General features: G+C 40.1%; 1 non-coding gene across 1 annotated transcript; it reads right to left on the minus strand.

Moving 5' to 3' along the window:
- Nucleotides 1-6,402: 6,402 nt before the first annotated feature.
- On the minus strand, nucleotides 6,403-6,475 carry Trnak-cuu (transfer RNA lysine (anticodon CUU)). Its single transcript has one exon. It is a non-coding gene; the product is annotated as a tRNA-Lys (tRNA).
- Nucleotides 6,476-7,078: the final 603 nt, after the last annotated feature.

Below are 7,078 nucleotides of genomic sequence, written 5' to 3' on the forward strand. Positions count from 1 at the left end.
CTAGAAAGTAAAGAAGGACCATTGGCCAGGATATGGAGTTCGGGGATCCAAAAGTGGAGAATAGCAGGGTACAAATTATCTGAGGAAATCTGGGAGTAGGATTGGTCTTTCCAGAAAGAACATACTAATTGGTTATCTAATGCCAAATGGTCAACCCTGAAAATAGACATACAAATAATATTATATAGACCAAGGAGGCTATATTTAGAAATATACATGTGTATACATATACATACACATAAAATAATATACATCATATACATATATGCATCCAATAGTAGTTAATAAAACAAAAGACCATGAATTTGAAAGAAAGCCAAGAGAGGATATATGAGATAGCTTGAAGGGAGGAATAGCAAGAGATAAATGTAATCATAACTTGACAAATATAACTATAAAAATACAGTCATTGTCTAAATAATAGAGTTCATTCGATAGTGATTCAACAATGTGTTTGTCTTTTTAAAAAAGATTTATTTATTTTATTTTATGTATATGAGTACACTGTAGCTGTACAGATGGCCATTATGTGGTTGCTGGGAATTGAATTCAGGACCTCTGCTCACTGGAGAGATGGCTCAGCGGTTAAGAGCACTGACTGCTCTTCCAAAGGTCCTGAGTTCAATTCCCAGCAACCACATGATGGCTCACAACCATCTATAACAAGATATGGCTCCCTCTTCTGGAATGTCTGAAGACAGCTACAGTGTACTTACATATAATGAATAAATAAATCAAAAAGAAAGAAAAAGAAAAAGGATCTCTGCTCATTCTCGTTGGCCCTGCTTGCTCCAGTTGGCCTCCTTTGCTTCAATCCTGCTTGCTCTGGCCCAAAGATTCTATTTATTGTTATATCTAAGTACACTGTAGCTGTCGTCAGACACACCAGAAGAGGGTACCAGATCTCATTCTGGATGGTTGTGAGCCACCATGTGGTTGCTGGGCTTTGAACTCAGGACCTTTGGAAGAGCAGTCAGTGCTCTTAACTGCTGAGTCATATCTCCAGCCCCGTGTGTATCTTTTTTACAATAGGCTCCAATAATATAAAGTGGAAATGGTAGTTGGCATTTGCGGTGGTTGGAATATTCTTGGTTCATAGGCAGTGGCACTATTTGGAGTCATGGCCTTGTGGCAGTAGGTGTGGCCTTGGAGGAAGTGTGCCACTGTGTGACTTCTATGCTCAGGCCCCACCCAGTATGGAAGGAGAGTATCCTCCTAGCTGCCTGCAGAAGTGAATCTCCTTCTGCCTGCCTTGTGTAGAACTCCCAGCTCCTTCTCCAGCACCTGGACACTGCCATGCTTGCCTCCATAATGATAATGGACTGAACCTCTGGAACTGTAAGCCTGCCCCAATTAAATGTTTTATTTTATAAAAGTTGTCTCGGTCATGGTGTCTCTTCACAGTAATGAAACTCTAAGACAGAATTTGGTATCAGGAGTGAGGTATTGCTGGGATAGGTCTGACCATGCTTTTGTTGGGAAGAATGTGAATAGTGACCATGAAAAGCTTAGGTTCAGGCACAGTGGTATGCTGCAGGAAATAATAAAAAATGAATCCACACTATTCCTGCATGGCACTGGAGGGCTGGCGACCAGGCTCTGGTGGGCGATGGCCAGCCTGTTCTCATCTTGTGGAGACTCTGACTCAGAACTCCAAGTTCTCTCTACTCAGCTTGCTAAGTTCCCACTGGTGAGTCACTACCATGCCAGCCCCATGCTTCAAAACTCCCATGGCCTCTTGCGGTGCACAACTGGAAAATGCATACTTTGCTGCCGTACCTTTCTTTCTGGAACCCAGTCAAGCTGCCACATGAAAGAAAACATAACACAAACTTAGTTCAGAAACAATGGTAACTCAATCATTGGGCTCAGCAACTAGAATCCCAACTTTGTAAGCCATATTAAATCTAAATCCTCCAGTGGTGAATTCTGGTGGATTCTCCATCTAAACCAGGAGACACTAGTAGCTACATCTTGTTCCCATCCAAAAGCCCCTATCTCTCTCCAGCCTTCTCTCTTCCTCTGTCCTACCTAGAAGTCCAGCCTACTCACCCAGTGATTGGTTCCTTTATTCATTATGGGAAGGATCACAAGAAGTCATCTGAGTATGTGACTCATTCCTTGTTCCAGACAGGCCCTCCTGGAAAAGTGAAATTAACATCAAAATATAAACAGCACCCTTGAACACATGGGCACAGGGGAAAAGTTTCTGAACAGAACACCAATGGCTTATGCTCTAAGAATTAGAATCGACAAATGGGACCTCATAAAACTGCAAAGCTTCTATAAGGCAAAGGGCATAGTCAATAGAACAAAATGTCAACCAACAAATTTGGAAAAGATCTTTACTAATCCTACATCAGATAGAGGGCAAATATCCAACGTATATAAAGAACTCAAAAAGTTAGTCTCCAGAGAATCAAATAACCCTATTAAAAAATGGAGTACAGAGCTAAACAGGGAATTCTCAACTGAGGAAACTCAAATGACTCTAAAGCACCTAAAGAAATGTTCAGCATCCTTAGTTATCAGGGATATGCAAATCAAAACAACACTGAGATTCCACCTTACACCAGTCAGAATGGCTAAAATGAAAAACTCAGGGGACAGCAGATACTGGAGAGGATGTGGGGAAAGAGGAACACTTCTCCATTGTTGGTGGGATTGCAAGCTGATAAAATCACTCTGGAAATCAGACAATTAGACATAGTACTACCTGTGAACCCAGCTATACCACTCCTGGGCATATACCCAGAAGGTGCTCCTACATGTAATAAGGACACATGCTGCACTATGTTCATAGCTGCCTTATTTATAATAGCCAGAAGCTAGAAAGAACCCAGATGTCCCTCAACAGAGGAATGGATACAAAAACTGTGGTATATATACACAATGGAGTACTATTCAGCTATTAAAAACAATGACTTCATGAAATTCTTAGGCAAATGGATGGAACTAGGAAGTGTCATCCTGAGCAAGGTAACCCAGTCACAAAAGAACTCACATGGTATGCACTCACTAATAAGCGGATGCTAGTCCAAAAGCTCAAAATAAACAATTTACAATTCATCCAGCACAGGAAGCTCAAGAAGAAGGAGGACTTAAGTGAGGGTGCTATGGTTCCTCTGAGAAAGGGAATATAATACTCACAAGAGCAATAAGGGAGGCAATGTGTGGAGCAGAGTCTGAAGTAAAGGCCACCTAGCAATTGCCCTACCTGGGGATTCATCCTATAAACAGTCACCAAAACTTACACTACGACAAGAAGCATGTACCAAAAGGAGCATGCCATGGCTGTCTCTAGAGGGGCCCTGCCAGAGCCTTACAAATATAGAGGCAGAAACTAGCAACCAACTATTGGATTAGGCTTGGAGTCCCCGACGGAGGATCTGGAGGGTGGTTGGGAGGAGCTGAAGGGGTTTATAGCCCCATGGGAAGAACAATGACTTCGGACACCCAGACTTTCAGGGACTGAACCATTAATCACGGAGTACACATGGTTCCAGCCAAAAATGTGGCAGAGGAATGCCTTGTTGGGCATCAGTGGGAGGAGTGGTCTTTGGTCAGGTAAAGGCTAAATAGAGGCCCCAACGAAGGGAAATGGACTGGGGGTGGGGGTGGGTGGGAGGTGGGAGTGTGTTGGGTAGAGGGGCATACATGGAGGCAGGGGGTGGGAGGAGGGATAGGAAATCTTTTGGGATGGGGGAAATTGGGAAAGGTTTTACCATTGGCAATGTAAATGAAGAAGATACTCAATAAAAAATAAAAAAATAAAGAAGGAACAAGAGAAGTCTCACCTTGATGTTAAAAAAACAACCCCCAAAACAAACAAACAAACAAACAAACAAAAAACAGCACCAGGGCCATCCACAACACTTCCCACTCTCTGTCTACTTAAAAGACTCTTTGTATCTCAGATATAAATTGAGTACAACTATTACCATTTTGTAATTTATAAAGTACAAAATAGACCTAACACCCAGTCCATTATTTTTTTCAATTAAATAGAATACTCTGTTATCTATCCTAACTTCAAAAAAACTTATACTTCCATATGTTATGTCCTGGTTTAGCTTGTACACTATCTGAAAACTATCTTCTCAAATATATTTTCTCAATGTTAAATAGCATGGGTTAGCTATGAGATTATAAATAGTCTTTTGACCCCATCAGAAATCCAAGAGCGACCAATACTATCTGAAAATATAGGAAGCCTAACACAACTTCCGGAACTGAGACAAATTGCAAGACAGCTGCCTACCTATACAGCCCTAGTAAGCCAGGAAGTTGGAGCATCAGTCTTCAGCCTTCTGTCTCAGGATAATCTGACAGACTTGAAACACAGAAATTATTAAGGACTAGCTTATTCTGCCTCAGCAGAACTAAGTTGTCTTAACCTGTAACTTGTGTCCTCTCAAGGACAGTACAGGTCTACAGGAGAAACAGGCAATTTCTGCCCAGTGGCCACTTAGCTACAATGTACAACCTCACTTGGAGGTATAGAGGCTTAGCTGCTTCTTTGAATCTACAAATGGGAAGCTGTTAGGAGCAGATTTGTCTTAACAAGAAGTAAATAAATAACATTAAATGTCATATACTGTGGATTTCTGACATGAATTTGCTATTTGGCCCTTAAGTCACAGGCTTAAACATCTCGGATCAGTTTATAATAACAATTACATAAGGACTGGGTCCAAGCCCTGCACTTTTAAAATTTTTGTATCAATAGAAGAAATTTATACCAATGCAACCTTGATTCTGCATCAAAATAAATTCTGTACCAAAATAAGAAATTATGACTTCAACTTTGTAACAATTATAAAGATTTCTATCAAATGAGATTATGGCTATACTATCAATTCTAGTTCTTTTCTCCCTGTTACAATTATGACCATTTCTAAATTCTCCAGAAGACAATCGTCGAATAATCGCCTCCAGCCCAAAGCCCAGGGAACTGGGATGAAGACTCTTTATAACTTCCTCAAGCTGATTATGGGCATTGAGATATTTATGAAGGGAGGGAAGGGTAGGAAAAATGGGGGAATTGGTTGGCTTTAAGAAGGCCACACCAATGAATGATTGTTTTAGTCTCTGATGTCTTATGTCCTGACTGGATCCGGCTGAAAGTCCAAGACAGGAGTTCATGTAGGTTAGTTCGGCATGTTTGACAATGAGACTCACCAAGGCTGTATATTCTATAATACACAAATCTCAAAACAAAATGTTAGTATCATCAAGATAATTTTATAGTTTGATTCTCTGGAATCTAGTTCTTCTGGGGGTTTCCTTTCGTCATATCTGATCCACATTACTAGGGAACGTGTATAGACACTAATCACCTTTTCTAAAAATGCAAAGACAAAACCTTTTTTCCCAAATCAGCATATCTTTGAGCCTGTAACCAGAAAAATCTTTATTTTGACCTCTCTCCCAGAGGAGTAATATAACCACAAAACTCAAAATCACACCCATTTGAAAACAAATGAAGTAAACTAAAACACTGTCTGTGCCCATTCTTAGCCCTTTTCTATTTTACTGTGCAGGCTAATAATCCAGAATTCCTGTGGAGCCCACATTAAAGAATGTGAGATAGTTATCTTGCAGACCTATTATACCATATTTAAAACAATTAATTCACAGTTCTATATATACCTGCTTATAAGCAGGCAGCTAGTCAAGCCAGGATTTAAACCCCAAATTCCTGTGGAGCCCACGTTAGACAGACTTTGAATATCCTGTAAAATTTGTTAGAGCAATATATGTTTATACCATCTTTAAAGCAATTAATTCAAACTTTCACTAATATCTGCCTATAGGAAGCAGGTAATTTTTACTTGTTAAGCTCTCTGCCTAGAGCAGCCATCCTGTTATACCTTCTATCTGTTGGGCTCTCTACCTGGAGACACAGACATTTATTAATTAATAACTGTTCATAGCAGGTAATTATCACTTCCCTCTCTACTTGGAGTCCGTGACTACTTTTCTCTATCCTAGTTATGAACCATGGGTCAAATTTGGACAAAATCTGTATATATACATATATATATATATATATATATATATATATATATATATATATATATATATATATAATCTCCTAAAAGCAAATAATCTGTTTCATAAATTCACAGTTAAATCAATATCAGTACCAAGATGTAGGCAGCTTCCATTCTCTGGCTCTCTAACTCAGAGCAGCCACCTTGTCTCTTTCCATAGTAGGGGACCTCAGAGCCCTATTTCTTTGTTTCAAAGTTCCTGCAATTGAATCCATGACTGATCCTAGTGCCACCTTTCTGTGACTTAGAAAATAAAACTCTAATTCTCAGGCTAATGATCTTAAATTTCTAGTGGATTCTTGCCCACCAGAGCCTAACCTGCCATGCTGGCAATAGGAAAAGGTGGTGCCCAATATGGGGCACGAACCCATGACCCTGAGATTAAGAGTCTCATGCTCTACCAACTGAGCTAGCCAGGCTCTAGTGACTAGCTCACTAGCTATAGTGGGCAATGGCTGGCCTGTTTTCATCTCTTGGAGACTCTCTGACTCAGAGCTCTGAAATCTTCCTATTGCAGGAAATACTAAAAAAGCGGCACCATCCTGCCCTATACCCAGCTACTCTCAGGCCCCATGACCCCTCTTTGGTTTACCTGTCTCAGAGCTGCTTCTACCTTCTCAGCCATCTACACCCTGCGGCTAGTTGTCACAAATCCCTTTTACCCAGTAAATCAAAACTCTCAAAGCTTACAATTAATCAGTCAGATTTGTATATTAATAATTTCTCAAGTCAAAAGATGCCCACACACTAATTTCAGAGCCAATTGATGATATAAATTGCCATAAGACCATAAGACAAATTGTACTGTAATTATCCATCTCTTATAAGATACTCATAGCTACTTGTGGCTATTTAAAGCCATGTGGAATCTGGATCGTCTTTCTCTTCTTCCATCTTCCTTCTCTTCTGTCCTCTCTCTCCCATCTTTTAAAATTTCCACCTGCTTTTCTTTTCCACTGACCAATCACAGGCTTCTTGTTGTACTAATATTTAAATCAATTGGGGGAAAACACATGCCTTTA

The sequence above is a fragment of the Apodemus sylvaticus genome, chromosome 5 (genome assembly GCF_947179515.1).
Source record: "Apodemus sylvaticus chromosome 5, mApoSyl1.1, whole genome shotgun sequence".
Classification (NCBI taxonomy): Eukaryota; Metazoa; Chordata; class Mammalia; order Rodentia; family Muridae; genus Apodemus; species Apodemus sylvaticus.